Raw genomic sequence first — 16,732 nt, forward strand, 5'->3', positions numbered from 1 at the left:
CCACCTTCAATATTTGGATATGGGAGTTCTTGACTGGCCAACATTCAGCTACATACAACATGGCCAGATGGACTGTAGAATTTGCCTTTAAGCTTAAGGGGCACCTTCCTATCACATAACACTCCCGAGGTGAGCCTTCACTTTATCCAACCTACTCTAATATGCTTAGAGACATCCTTCTCAATCCTGCCATCCCCCTGAATCATAGACCCAAGATACTTAAAACTATCCTTCTTACAAACATCCTGAGAGTCCAACCTCACCACCACACCGTCCTCCTAGCTCAAGTAATTAAACTTTCATTCCAAATACTCCATCTTAGACCTACTTTAACTGAACCCCTAAGATTCCAGGGTTTGCCTCCAAACCTCCAATTTCTCATTCCCTCTCCTCCCCTCGCGTCTCATCAATCAACACTACATCATCCGTAAATAACATACACCATGGCACCTCATCTTGAATACTTTGCGTCAACACGTCCATCATTAATGCAAAAAGGAAAGGGCTGAGTTAATCCCTGGTACAAACCTGTCTTTATCAAAAAATACCCTGAGTCTCTTCCCACCATCCTCACCGAGTCTTCCCTCTATTGTACATGTCCATAATATCTCTAATGTACACTACCTGTATTTCTATCACCTCCAAGCATCTCCAAAGAACCTCCCTAGGGACTCTGTCATATGCTTTCTCCAGATCGATGAACACTATGTGTAAATCCCTCTTCCTTTCCTTATACTACTCCACCAATCTTCTCACCAGGTGAATTGCCTCTGTCATTGAGTGATCAGGCATAAAACCAAACTGATTCTCTGAAATAGATACGACCCTCCTCAATATCCGCTTAACCACCCTCTCCCAAATCTTCATAGTGTGACTCAACAGCTTAATTCCCCTATAGTTATTACAACTCTGAATGACACCCTAGTTCTTATACAAAGGAATTATTGTACTCTATCTCCAAACCTCAGGCATTCTCACAGTCATGAAAATGGTCTTGAGCAAATCAATCAACAATCTTAAGCCTACCCCACTAGCATACTTCCAAAAATCCATCGGGATCTCATTGGGCCCCATCACCCTACCCCTCCATATTCTATGAATAGACTCTCTGACCTTCTCAACCTTTAAATGTCTACGGTAACTAAAATCACGGCTCTCCTCTGAGTGCTCCAACTCTTCTAACACAATGCCTCTGTCCCCTTCCTCATTTAACAGCCTAGGAAATTACTCCTGCTATCTCTTCTTAATGTGAACATCTTTCACCAACACTCTACCGTCTTCCCCCTTAATACATTTCACTTGATCAAGGTCATGACCCTTCCTCTCCCTAGCCTTATCAAGTCTATACAACCTTTTTCCCCGTCTTTCTCCTCTAACCTCGTGTATAAACCCTCAAACTCTGCTGTCTTAGCCGCCGTATAATATTGATAAATTTTATATCATGATAAAATTGAAGAAATAAACATGAATTATATTTAACGACTCTGACTGAATATCTATAAAGCCTATACTATACTGACTGTAGATAGTTGGGACATGCCTCCAACTATAACTAATCAATACGTATGAATAATAATATTATAGTACATGAAATACAACTAATTGAAGTTTCCAAAATAAGAGAACTCATCACTTGCTGGCTGGAGCTACAAACTTCCTGAATATGAGCGTGTTCTACAACTTGTACCTACATTATGAGACAATGTAGCACTCATACATATTGTGGATTAGTACTTTGGAATGTACTAAGTAAATGGGGGTGAATGCAATAAGTAAAACAAATTTCATACATAATTTTAAAACATGCATGCTAAGTGCAAGTAGACTCACCAAGAGACTAAAATAAATTAAAAGTTGAAGTGTCTTAAAAGACATGAGTAACAAAAAATATCTGATAAACTGATGAATTACTATACTTAGTTTCTTAAATCTTTACTTTTGTAGAATAAGTAGAACTGAAGTTGGGAAGTGGTAATACATGAATACTATATGTAAATCTCATGCAAAGCTAAACATTTGTAAAACTGAGCTGAGGATCATGTATGGATAGTGAACATAAAAACATAAACATGTAAAACTGAGAATGCAAGACCAAGTATAGTATGTACTAACATGATCTGAATAACATGAATAACTGGTATCTGAATAATTGAAAATCTGATCACTTGGTCAAGAAAACATAAACTGACACACTCTAAATACTACACAGAGACCGTGGGAGCTAGATATAACCAACATACCCCAAATTGAACTATCGGGGTCAACCTATACTGGCTGATGATATGGATCCACAAGGTTGATGTTTCAAAGGATGAGGGTGTCATGCCAAACTAAATGGGAACCCATTATTATCTATGCTGGCGTTATAGGTATGGAACCTAGGGACTTCTACTAGTGCCTCATGCCTAACTGACGGGGGAAATACCATCTCTACGTTCACTCGGTGCTAAGTGTTACTCCCAACTAAATAACACTAAAATACTAACTGGTGCATGCACTAATAACTGATAACTGATAAGCTCAGGTCATGGTATTCTGAAAATAATAGTGCATACGTATTTAAAGGTAATTATAATCATATAAACTGATAATGCTCAACATGATTATGGTGTTATGAATATGATATTAAAAGCATAGTCTGACTGATTTGTTACTTGAAAAATAGAAATCATGTAAAACATATAGGTATTGGGTGTTCATATCTTTCATCACTGAATGACCATACAATACACTAACAAAGCTTAAAAACTATAGTATGAGATCATGGGTCAAAGACCCAAAATATAGACATTTCATCAAACACGTGAGAATCATGAACTTGAACATGGGAATATGTTAAAAATGAGAGATTAACATGATTAAAAACAACAACAACAACAACAACAACAAACCCAGTGTATTCCCACATAGTGAGGTCTGGGGAGGGTAAGATGTACGCAGTCCATACCTCTACCTCTAAAGAAGTAGAAAGTCTATTTTTGATAGACCCCCGACTCGAGACACAGAATACTACACAAATACATAGTAAAGCATGGAACAAGATGGCATAACATAAATATGACACCCACAAGTAATAGAAAATAGAGAAAAGTAAACAGATTTGTAATAAAGCATGAAATAAGGTATAAGATTAACATGATTACATGGATAAATTCATAAATTGGGGATTTAACATGAAATTCACTTGAATATGACATGGGAAATTGGAACTTGAATCATGAGCTAATTCTGACTTTTCATGGAATCTTACATAGACACTTTAGTATATAATCATGATATGTGAGTTTGAGTATGAAAGTATACTAAACTTAAAGGACTAGCAATTTCTCATCAAAGTAATGGAATTCAAGATAAGACATAAAACTTGTAGTTGGATACATGAATAGATACACTTCTTATGCTCTTTAGTTCCTTAATCACAAGATAATGCTTTATTTCCATATATAAGGATTTGGGGATGAATTCTATCTTAAAACATGTAAATTTAACTTAAAAATTCATGAAGTTGGACACAAGGTTGAAAGTTTAACCTTGTTCAAACTCCACATACCTTAATTGACAAATTCTTAAAGAAATAATTGAAATTAAAGCTTGAATCCTTGTGTTCTTAAGACGAAGAGCTTGGATTATTGTTCTTGGGAAAGGGTAAGGTTTTTACATGAGTTTCTTTGAAGAATATGGGCAAATAATGCCCTTTTGGGTTCTTTAATTTGTTCCTTGGACGTTTAGGGTTGAGGGGAAAGGACCAAAGTGCCTTTTGACCCTTAAGAAGCCAAAACAGAGGGGGAATAAGCTCTGCATCATGTCCCTTATCATGTTGAGAGATCAACACATCATTTCCCTTATTTCATTAATAGAGCACCGCACCGCGTCCAAATCACGGACCCTTACTACCTCACATAAAAAAGGCCATAACTTTTTGCTCAGGTATCGAATTAATGAGACATTGGTATTGTTGGGAAGATAATCAATTATCTATCATTTGGTGGGTCTTAAGCAGAAAAATTCCACTTACATAAAAAGTTATACATGTTTAAAGTTGACCCTTGTGGAATCGAACACCAAATTTGGCCGAATTAAAGGCTCTTAACTCACTTTGCTTTAAGTGATTTATATGAAAACTTTTCACCTCATAAGCACTTACTAACTAGGATAAAGATCATGACACATATATTCAAATACCAATCATGGAATTAGAGTTTATACGCATAGGAACGATGGTTCGAAGTCTAGCCCAAATATGTGGGGTGTTACATGTTTGTAACATGCTTAGTGTAGGAACTTGCATTTTGTGTAGTCATTATACTACTAGCTTGAGTGTATTTCTTGTCATAGAAGTGTGAAGTCACCTCAGCTACTGATCTTAGAGTAAAAAGCTGCTCGAGGACGAACAAGGTTTTAAGTGTAGGGTGATGATCTGAGGTTGAATTATGCACCTTAGCATTGTTATTCTAGCTTCTTTAGCCTTATTTTGAGGGATAATTGTATGATTAATCTGAGAACAATGATATACTTGAGAATATAAGTGTTTAATCACGTGATTACAATGTTTAATGTGTTTTCCAAACAAGTTTGTACTTAAGTTGGCCACTTAGAGTGAAAATGAGAAAACTAGTGTTACTAGCTTAAGCTAGTTGTTGTTCTAGGTGAACTCGATGAATTCTAGTATTTTTAATGAGTTAATAATGTGATTATCATGTAATTATGTGTGAAAAAACTTTTTTATAGTGTTCAATATTCAACCAAATCAAGCCAAGAGTCAAAACACTAAGCTAAATATTAATAGGATGAAACTAGTTCTTAGCTTAAGTTTCTGGTTCACCGTTATGGATTGTGTGTTGATTTGAGCTCTAATCCATGGTTTTTGATGATATTGGATGCTTGGTGAGTTTATTATTATGATATATTCATGATATAAAATCTGGAAATAAAGTGTAAAGAATACCACAAGGCTTGGAATGGATCAACGAAAGCACGAGACAAGATTTGATGTAAAACGGACTTTTTGGATGTCCATGGCAAGTATCTAATCCAATATTTGGATATGGAGCGTGTTAGATACATATATATATTAATAAGGAATACAACACAGTGTTTATCCACTATTAGGGTTCATACCACCTCCTAGTCCCGCTATGAGCTCCGTGACGGGGATCTAGTGCAAAAATCTATAGTTTTGTCTTCCTATAAATAGGATACTTGAACTCGATGTTACACACCTTGGACGACTTTGAAAATTTGTGAGGGTATGTAAACACTTCAATTAGGGTTTTTATATTCTTAATTTAGTTTGTTTATGGATTTTATCATGGATTAATTTATATTGAATATGGTTATGTCCATGAGTGGCTAAAAGGTCCCTTTCCGGGGTCAGGGCCAAGAACATGATTAATATTGCTTTGATTGATTTGGTTTTTATTGAGTATCATATTGTTTGCTTATTTATCCTTATTATAAATATTTTAAGGATTATCTACCCTTATAATATGGATTGTCATCTTTGTGAGCTCGAGAGAGGGAATAAAATGATAGAACATGGGGTAAATAGAGCAAGATTCTTATTCTTTTATAAAATAAATGATTTGAATTAGCATCTACGATAGGGATATACCAAGAAACCTTGCTTGGTTCACTTACAGGATGATGTCTTAATGCATCTAAATATATTATTGCATCCTATCTCAACAATGTAGGTGTAATGTCCAGTTAGGTAGAAGATTAGTGGACTGAGAGACCATGATCATACTATAAACCCTGCAAATGAACAACCAAGAAAAGTAATCTAACTAATGAAGTTCAATATCTTAGTATGAATGTTCATAGTTCTTTAAACCCATGTTTTTATTTAATATCCAAGCAATTACTTTTCTGCATTGTTTACTTTACGCTAGTGTACAACTCTAAAATTATTTCGATTACTTTTACGCCACTTTAATCTCTATAGTTAAACAAAAATTTGATATTTACTTAACACTAGTCCCTATGGGATTGATACTTGGTGTCTAAAGATCCACTTTACTACTTGGTGAGACCATGTACACTTGCATGTGTGCTTGAGAACAACATATGAGGATTTCATCAATCGGTTCCTTCCACCCGGTGAGTCCCAAAGATTCTTTCAAACTCTTTAAGTATAATTCACCCTTTTTGCCTAGGGTTCCATAATAGTTATGAGTTTTCTTAGGAGTTTAGTCTAATTCTTGAATTCAACCATTAGTACATGTTTTATCATAAGATTAGCACCTTCTCCTACTCACCATCATGAATTTTCTTTTTATTGGTAAATTATTGAGCTAGGGATTTATTTGTGAATTTATCTATTATGATCAGTTTTTTAATATTATCGCATTCAGTTGCATTAGATAGAGCTGGTGGGTTATGAACATCAATACTGCAATTCCCTGAGAGTACATCCTAGATGCCACATGGTGCTAGGAACCATAATTGATCCCAAGCTAACTGATGAACTGGCATACTGTTAAGCAACTGAGTTTAATACATTAAGTAACAAGTTTTGCTGTGCGGAAACATAATCATATGAAAAATCTGAAATAGTATGTAATTGATAAAGTTTTATAATTTGATAAATTTGAGGAAAGAACTGAATTTACATGACTGACTCTGACTGAAATCTATGAAGGCTCTATTACACTGACTATAGGTAGTTAGGACATGCCTCCAACTTACACTAATCAATACATATGGAAAATAAATAAATTGTACATGAACTAAAACTGTTTGGAGTTCCCAAAATAAGAGAACTCATCACCTGCTTGCTGGAGACTACAACTGTCTGATCATGATGTGCGGGCTACAAATGGTACCTACATTATATAACAATGTAGCCACACATACGTATATATAGATCAGTACTTCTGGAATGTACTGAGTAAGCGGGGGTGAATGCACAAAGTAAAACTGATTATATATATGAAATCTTAAAGCATGCAACTTAAGTGTGAGTAGACTCACCAATATGATAGAGTAAACTGAAAGCTAAAAATAACGTAAAGCACAAGTAACAAACATAATCTGATAAGATGGTGAATCACTACACTTAGTTTCTTAAAACTTTCCTTTTTACAATATAAGTAGAACCAAAGAGGGGATATGATAAAACATGAATACTTGAACATTAAAAAACAAACCTATATGTACTGAACTGATCTAATTAACTGAATAACTGATGCCTGGGTGATGAGATGAATGAAATCTAAGAAGAAGTATAACTACCGCCTATATACTGAGTAGCTGATATAAGAATATGGACTATTGATATTCGAACACTGAATAGCTGATGACTGATTGCTGATCATGTAACATTGAACTGAACTTAATTTGAATAACTAAACTGAAATAGTAGAGTACTGTGCCAATGAGATAAGGAATAACTGAATAACATGAGATAACTGAGCATAAATGCATGAAAACTATAATATCTAAGAATGCATTACCAAACATAAAAACATGATTCTGATATAGTCTGTAAACTAAGATACTGAAATACTGATAATTGAATAACTGACGGTCGTATCCTATGGTCTAGAAAACCTAAATTAAAGAGACACTGAATATTGTACTAAGACTGTGGGAGGTATCATTGAACCGATATGCCCCAATCTGAGCTAATCGGGGTCCAACCAGTAACCCTAGTTGGAAGGGTGTCAATACCATGCCACAGGTACTAACAATAACTATGTTGATCCACTAAAGTAAAGTCCTAAAGGACTAAAGAGTCACCCTCTACTGGTAGGTGCTCTGGTGATAAATGTGTTAACCCTTAACTGGTAGGTTAAAATCTTAAACCTACGCTGGCTGTGTAGTTCTGGAATGCAGGGTTGCTACTAAGGGTCAGGCCCTCTACTGGCAGGTGAGCCCCCATCTCTGGTTTTGCTCGGTGATAAATCCTACTACCAATTGAATGACACTAGAATACTAACTGGTGCATGCACTGTTTACTAATAACTGATAAGCTTAGGTCATGGTATTCTAAAAATAACAGTTCATACGGATTCTGAGGTACTTATTAGTATTTAAAATGATTATGATGATTAACTGGATGACAAGACTCATGATTTATCTAAAACTATTCTGAACATACTGAAGCTAAGTAAACAACTAAATTTTGGGTATTCATAGCCCCCAGGACTCGATAGCAATAACAATAAGGACACATGAAAGCATTTGAAACCATGATAAGTAAGCATTATTCAAAACCCTCACTTGGCCAATTCATCATACACATAGGGTTATGAACTTGAACATGGAAATATCTTAAACATGAGAACATAGCATGATTACATAACTAAAATCATGAATTGGGGAATTTACAAGAAATTCACTTGAAATAGGACATAGATGTTTAATCAAAACATGTAAAGATCATAAATTGAACATAAGAATGTCTTAAACATGAGGGAACAATAAAGTTACATGGCAAAATTCATAACTTGGGGATTCATCTTGAAATTGATTAAACATGATATGGGAATTTCATCCAACACATGGAAAGCATGAATTTGAAACATGGGGATGTTGCTAATAATCATGAACTTAGGGTCTATCATCGATTTCACTTGAATAAAGCATGGGAAAACTTAAATTCATGGCATGAGGAATTCAAAATCTTACATGGGCATAAACATGGGATGCATTGAATTAAAATATCAATGGAAACATGAAATTCAATCTTTCCTGAACATATAAAATAACATAATGATTGGAAAACTCATTCTTTAATTGAAAGAAAAGGGTTTTGGGCTCCATATGTGAAAGGGGACCCATGGATGAACTCCCACATACCTTAAAACTTTAAATCTTGAAGAAAAAATAAAATCTTCAAAGATTCCTTGAATTGGCAAACTTTGATTCTTGATTGTTATGAAGAGGAGGTGAAGGAATTGATGATCTTGAAGGAGATTTATAAGGGTTTGTTCTTGAGAGAAAAATAGGATAATGAGGGAAAATAATGCCCTAATGGATGCTTAAAGTTGTGTTTTTATGACCTGAGTTGAGCTAAAAAAAGACCCAATTTCCCCTCGTTCATTTATACTAAAAATTCAAAACCCAGATTGCGGTTTGAAGGCTCACCGCGACGTGGTATAATCACAGTGACTTATTGTCTCACCCAAAAAATACCATAACTTTTCACTCGGGTATCAGATTAAGGTAAAATTTGTATAGTTGGAAAGCTAATTCAATTATATAGAATTTAGTGGCTCTTGATCTAAAAAATTCAACATTCATCAAAAGTTATACACTTTCAAAGTTTACCCTTGCAGAATCAAATACCAAATTTTGGGTGAATCAAAGGATCTTAGCTCAACTTGGCTCTAAGTTATTTTTATGAACATTCTTCTCCTAATAAGAACCTCACATACTAGGATAAAGATCATGACACATGAATTTGAATTATGAATCAATAATATGACAAATACACCCTCACCACAACGTACCAAGGCTACCACTGCGACGCGCCACAATCGCGGTGACTTGCTATTTTTGAAATCCAAACTTGGTCCAAAACTTGTTTGAAAAATCTAAAACTTACCTGAGACATGCTACTTACACCACCTGAACATGAATTAACTCAAAAACTTATGTCTCAGGGTCGGTAAGGTCACTTTAAAAATTGTCAATATTAAGAGGCCAAAACTTAAGGTAAGTCCCCAACACTTAGCTAAATTTTTAGGCTTTTAGCCTCTTATGCAAACACTAGGAGTAAACTAAACTAAGAAAAGTATGGGGTATTACAGATACCTAGGATTTCATGCATGTATTATTTGACATATTTTGAGCACTTTAAACTATGCATATGTTACAATTTTTAAGAATATTACTATATTAAGCATATATTAGTTTTTAGTGTCATTTAGTTAGGAGTAATACTTACATAGAGAAAATGTAGGAATAAAATCTCACACATCAGTTAATACTGAGACCTTTAGTAGAAGTCCTAAGATTCAGAACTACGGTGCCACCATAGGTTATAAAGGGTCACCCTCCAGATTTAGACTGATACCGTAGTCCTTCAGGACATCAGTTAGTGGATCCACGCTAGCCAATGTTGGAACTTATGGCATGGTACTATCACCCTACCAATTGGGGTTATAGGTTGGACCCTAATTTGCTTAGATTGGGGTATGCCAGTTATTGTTAGTTCCCACTGTCCTCAGTTTATGTCTTAGTTTATGTTTAATTTAGATTTTCTCGATTGAGTATTCAGTTATTCAATTTTATCTAGTATATGTTATACTTAGTTTTGCATTTAGTTTACATGTTCATGCATTCATCCTGCATACTCAGTATATTCAAAGTACTAGTTGCATACTTCTTTGTGCTATATTGTCTCATAATATAGCTTTGGACGCTCAGTCCTGGATCATATTTAGCACATTCCTGTATCACTCAGCAGAAGTTTGATGATTCCTCATCATTTGAGTACTAGTTATCAATTCTCTATTTTAGCATTTCATTTTATTTTAGTCAATTAGAGTTGGTTTAGGACTTGTCCTAATAACTCATTATGATTTAGAGGCTTTTAGAGAGTTAGATATGTTTTCAGTTTGTTAAGTATTCCAGATAGTATTAGCATGATTCCATTACCATTTATTATCAGTTTACTTCTAGTTTGGCTTCCACCCAATATTTTTTAATTCTTTTTAGTATCATAATGAAGGTTAGGCCATGGATTAGCTTGGGTCACTTGTGGCTCTAAACACCGTGTTACTACTATGGGGTAGTCTCATGTCATGACAATGGGCCATATGAATATCATTAGCTTTATTTTTATCATGTAGATAACTTTTTTAAATAATGTAGTTGGTGTCGAGGCTGTTTTCGAAGGGAAAACTCTATTTTGAAGCACTCTAGATCAAGATTTTGTTATTTCAAGGTAGGTTATGGCTTAAATTCTTTTAGATTGAGCCAAATAGTTAATATATAAGTAAAGAATGCTATGAGTTAGGGAAATAACTGTAGGGTTTATATTTTGAGACTATTAATATTATTGTGTGCCCTTGTGAGGGCTTATATATTATTGTTGTTAACTCAAAATATCTAGTATTTAGTGTTGCTTGTGTGTGGCTTTATTTGATATAATGAGCCTAATTTGTGCATCCAAATGCTTTTATTATAGATATGATATCCATGTTTGTAGTTATTTTACTGATGTAGGTCTTATTTGAGAATTAATTGCTTTTATCTTGGTAAAATAATTGAGTTTGGGGTTGATATAATATTAATGAACTCTTGTATGTAAATTTATTCTGATGGTGCCTAATTGGAGTTGAAAACTGTGAATTATGGACTTATTGAATTGATTTTTTGGATCAGTTATATTTATATTATATGTTGGATGGATTGGATATCATCATTTAAGTTTATTGGGAGAATTATAACCTCATTCCATACATATACATTTATGAGATACTAGTACCATAGGAAAATACTATTGCTAAAAGAAAATGAGGCACCTTTCTAAAAACCCTCTTCGTGATCATGAGTCAAAGAGGAGAGTTGTGATTGAGATTGAGATATGAGATACAGTATATGGATTGCAAACCCTCCATGCATCATGCTTATTAGTGGTGAGCTCGTGGAAAATATAAGATAATTTATGCGATGGCTTTCACTATTAATTCCATCCATATTGCATCGCATTTTATTGCATACACATCTTTCTTACTTTTCTTAGTTTCCTTAAATTGTCTATGATTTCCTTGTATTTTCTTCTTTATATGTGTCTTGTTACTGCTTTTGTATGCTTATATGTGTTAGAAATGTTAGTGGAGACAGTGTGAGCTACCATTTGGAAATTTTTTATTTGTAGGTGATATGCTCATAGTATATTTTACTTATTTTATTTCCTACTTTTCTTGGTCGACCTATGATACCTACCAAGTATAAGCGGATGACACTAACTCCTACTGTGCCTTTCTAGTTCAGATCTTAGCACGAATGCGATATGTGAAGGTCGAGATCATGCTGTTTATTAGTGATATTTGAGGTATTAGACCATTCTAGTGTTCAATATAGATTTCAAAATCTCACTCTATCTGACTTACATCTTTATTTGGCTTAGATATCAATTTTTGTACTTTTAGTTTTGGATTTTCACTAAGGTTTCTCTTACATTATGATACTAAGTTTTGGGTGGTTTATGTATTGTATAAGACTTTTGTTATAAATATATGTATGTATGTTAAGTCTTAAGGATCAATATATAAATGTTTGTATCCATCTTTAAGAGGTTGTGAGATATCTTTAGGAGAGACTTCTACGTTATAATTACTTATTATGCAGATTATTCATACCCTATGTTCTAAGTTGGGATCCATTCTTTTATAGGCTGATGGTGAGGGCTAGATTTTAAAAAGTTAGGGATGCTTATCCAATACTCAAGGATGAGGCCAAGAATAGAGGGTGTGGTAGGGTCATGGATAGCTCAAAGGTAGAGAAAGAGCATGAGGAGCTTCCTCATCCTAGAGGGATTTCCTTTAAGACCAAGGTTGAGCATGTCGGAGATGCTGGGCCAGCTCAAGTCCCATAGGGTTTAGTTGCCACCCAAGTTGTGGTGGGTTTGTTGATTTAGTTATTGTCTCAATTGGATTTTGTTCCTTTGAGTGCACTAATTTTTCTCCCATTTTAAGTATGGTACAACTATTAGTGCTAGTGTGTGATTATGGTATTCCTCTGACCCTAAGTGTAGTTCCGCTATCTATACCGATATCTACTTATGATATTCCATAAACTTTGAGTAGTGTTCCACCGTCTGTGTTAGTATTTGATCATGGTATTCCTAGTTCAGGGGTACATCCTTCATCTATGGTACCCCATGTGTGGATTCCCAGCCGACTAGACTTACTATTTCTATAGTTGCTTTATGTATTATTATATCTTTTGAGTATCCGAAGAGGTTAGAGAGGTTTATTTTCTTGGGTCCACCCAAGTTTAGTGGTGCTATTGGTAAGGATGACTATAGGTTCTTGATTTATTGTCAGGAGAAGCTGTATAATCTTCGATCCCTTGAGTCCCAAGGAGTTGCTTATACTACCTACTAGTTGAAGGATATGGCTAGGTATTGGTAAAGGTTTTATGCGAGTTATAGATATTTTGATTCACCTAATATGACTTGGACTCAATAGTCTAAATATTTCTTAGAGAGGTACGTGTCATATAGTTTAAGGGACCAGATGTGTGACGAGTTTGATCATTTGATGTAAGGCTCAATGACTATTGCTTAGTATGAAGCTTATTTTCACTCCTTATATAGTTATTCAACTGTTAGTATCTCTATTATGTCTAAGTTAATTTAGTTGTTCGTGAAGGGATTTAATAGTAATTATCAGTTGGCTATAACTCTCAGGGGCTTTCTTTCAGAGTTTTATTGAGTATGCTAAGGTGATCAAGTTGATTATCCATGCAACTCAGGGAGGATCCAAAAAGGTGCAACATCATGGTGAGTTTAGTAGACATTTGCTTTGAGGAAGATGCTTTTTTGGTAGAGGGTCCTATGGTTATTGTAACATCTCATAATATTCTAAGCTCAATTCAACTCTTAGTTGCATGCTAAGGGGTTCAAGGCTTGAAAATTTCACTAAGTGTTGAGGACTTAGTCATTTTCAAGATCCCTAAATTTTGATGATTTTTACTTTGGTCTTCCCTCTCTCAAGATATTGATTTTTGAGTTGAAACATGTTCGGGGTTGTTAAAGGTATTTTTCAGAATTTTTGGACGGGCATAGGGGCATGTTTGGAAAGCTAAACTAGTAGACCCACCGTGATAGGCGCTCGGTCTAGTCCGCCAGAACAGAGCCCATGGTGCCCGATCTAGTTCATCATATTAGAGACTGCAGCATAGGGCTTACCCCGCTGGTCTGGAACCCACGGCGTGCCCATGCCTTTTGTCCAACCCCTTGGCCTTCAAGCTAAGGGTCATTTAGGTCATTTTCCCTCCTCCTGTTTTTTCCATAACATGAATTGGAGCTTCCAAAAGGGAATTATTTTCCTTTTTCACTCAAATTGCACCCAAGAAAACCCTCCTTCTTCCCCAAGAAAAATTCAAGCTTCATTCTCAGGAAATCAAGAGTTCAAGCTCCAATCCAAGAAATCTTCAAAAATTCAGTTGTTATGGTATGTGGGATGTTCATCCATGGGTCCTTTTCACCCGTGGAGCCCAAAAAGCCTCTTTTGGTTTAATTTATGAGTTTATACATGTTCAAGATGAAATAAATCCATGAATCTCCTATTAATTCAATTTTGAGTTATGGTTAGAAGTGTTTTAAGTGGAATGAGTCATATCATGTTTTAAGTTTTGAGATTCCCATGTTATGTTCAAGTGATTTAAGGATAAATCCTCAAATTTATAAATTTAGCCATGTAATCATGTTGTTTCCTCATGTTTAAGACATTCCCCTGCCCAAGCTTATGATTCTTACATGTTTGATTAAATGTCCATGTTTTGGATCTTTTAACCATGATTTCATACTATAGTATGTCAAGTTTTATATCATATTTTCATAATCATTCAATACTAGTGGGTTATGAATACCAAAAACTTATGTGTTTCACATGAATTCAGATTTTCATGTAATGATTCAGTTAAACTATGTATATTATTATTTTTCTCAGTTGGTATAACCATAATGAGCACTAATAGAAATAATGTTTAGTTAAACTTATTTCAGTTTAGTACCGATGTCAGTTTAGTTGAGAGTAAGATTTAACACCAAGAGAATCTAGGGATGGGGGCTGTAACGCCCCGAGTCTATACCACAGATACTACACAGTGCTTACAACCCTGAAGGACCACAAGTTAACCCATAACTGATATCTGCTTTGAGCACTGAAACATGATACAGTAATAAATGAAAAAAATACACTAAAACACCATAAGGTTCAAAACATCTGAATTACTAATAAAGAATATCAACTGATAATAGAACTGTAAAACTGAATACTGTCTGAAAGTTTAGTCTAAAAAGACTCTAATCTGAACTGTCTAAATATGGAGTTGATGAGACAATCCCCCAACTAACTCCATCTACTAAAATACTGAATTTACTATAATAATAAAATGAAAGAATATCCTCGAATGATGAGTACTCACTGCTAATCTACTGCTGTTGGTTGAATCTGAATCTATCTATGTGCGGTTAGGAACCTAAGCGTCCGAACCTATGATGTGAGACATCATAGCTTAAAGAAAGAGTATGCATGAGTACATGAAATGTATGGGTATGCTAGATGAGGTAAGGTTGAATCCAAGGGTTCATATGCATGAACAATAACTGACTGCATGATATAGAGTAACTGATCATTAGAATACATAGATAATTAAAACTGCTGTAAATACTGAGTATGAATGAATGTTCATATAAATTAATACTAAGACTAAGATTGTCTGAAGTAAAGTCTAGAATTTTGAGATCGAGTAACTGATATCTGAAGTTACTGATAACTGATTTACTGATACTGATTAACTGTGTCTAATAGTCTTGATTTTATGAAATTAAATTGAGTTCTGTTCTGAAGACTGAGAATGAGACTGTGGGAGGTAATTATCTAACCGACATGCCCCAAATAATATGACTGAGTTGGGGTCCAACCTATGACCCTAGTTGGAAGGGTGTCAGTATCGTGCCATGGGTAAAGACAGTAAAGTGTTACCTTCATCTGGCAGGTACTCTAATGAGAACAGTGGAACCCTCATCTGATAGGTTAAAATACCTTATCAACCCTCAACTGGAAGGTTTGATGTCTCAACCTATGTTGGCTATATAGTTCTGGAATGCAAGGTTTGCTTCTAAGGATTACTCCCTCTACTGGCAGGTGAGCCCCCATGCTTGGGTTCACTCAATTCTGAATCTTACTCCCAACTAAAAGACACTGAACTAGACTGGTCCGAATACTGAGCTAACTTAGTTTTCTCAAGTTCTGATTGAGTTCTAATGAGTTCTATAATTGACTGAGAGTACTACTGATCGTGAGATGAATGAGATTCTGTAACTGACACTGGCTCTAGGTAAGAAGGTGAATTGTCAGGTATTAAATACCCGAAGGACTCGATAGCATAAAAAAAGGCATAACATAATCTTGAAATACATAAAAATGTACACTTGTCCATAATTCACTCATAGAGACATTTAATAAAACACCTGTAATGCATCTACTTATACATGAATGGGGAATACATGCTATAATGTTATAATGACACTATTTCATTCACATAGGAATTTTATCAAACACATGGGGAGACATAACTGAATCATTAAATCATTAACATTTAGGGTTGACATGGTTTCAACAATCAACTTGCAAATTGAAGGGTTTATCATGAAGATCATGTAATTTATCACATACAATGATTAATTTCATAAAAGCATGTAATTTAATCATGGACTAAATCCCAACACTAACATGAACATGAATTCGATTCAATTCAAGCATGGAAGTTCATAATTCAACAAACTTGTATTTTAAAAATGGATTCATGGACTTTATGGGTTAAAGGAACCTATAGATGAACACCTAACATACCTTAATTTGTGAATTTCATGAAATTCTTGGTGAATCCCTTGAGATGGATCTTGTTTTCTTGAAGCTAGGGTTTATCCCTTTTTTGAGAGAGAGAATACTTAATCTTTGAATAAAGTGAAAAAATGATGATAGAATGGGTTATTTTATGGGTAAATTTCGTGTTTAGACTGATTAGGGCCGTGGTAAAATGCCCA

The sequence above is a fragment of the Capsicum annuum genome, chromosome 5 (genome assembly GCF_002878395.1).
Source record: "Capsicum annuum cultivar UCD-10X-F1 chromosome 5, UCD10Xv1.1, whole genome shotgun sequence".
NCBI classification, from domain to species: domain Eukaryota; kingdom Viridiplantae; phylum Streptophyta; class Magnoliopsida; order Solanales; family Solanaceae; genus Capsicum; species Capsicum annuum.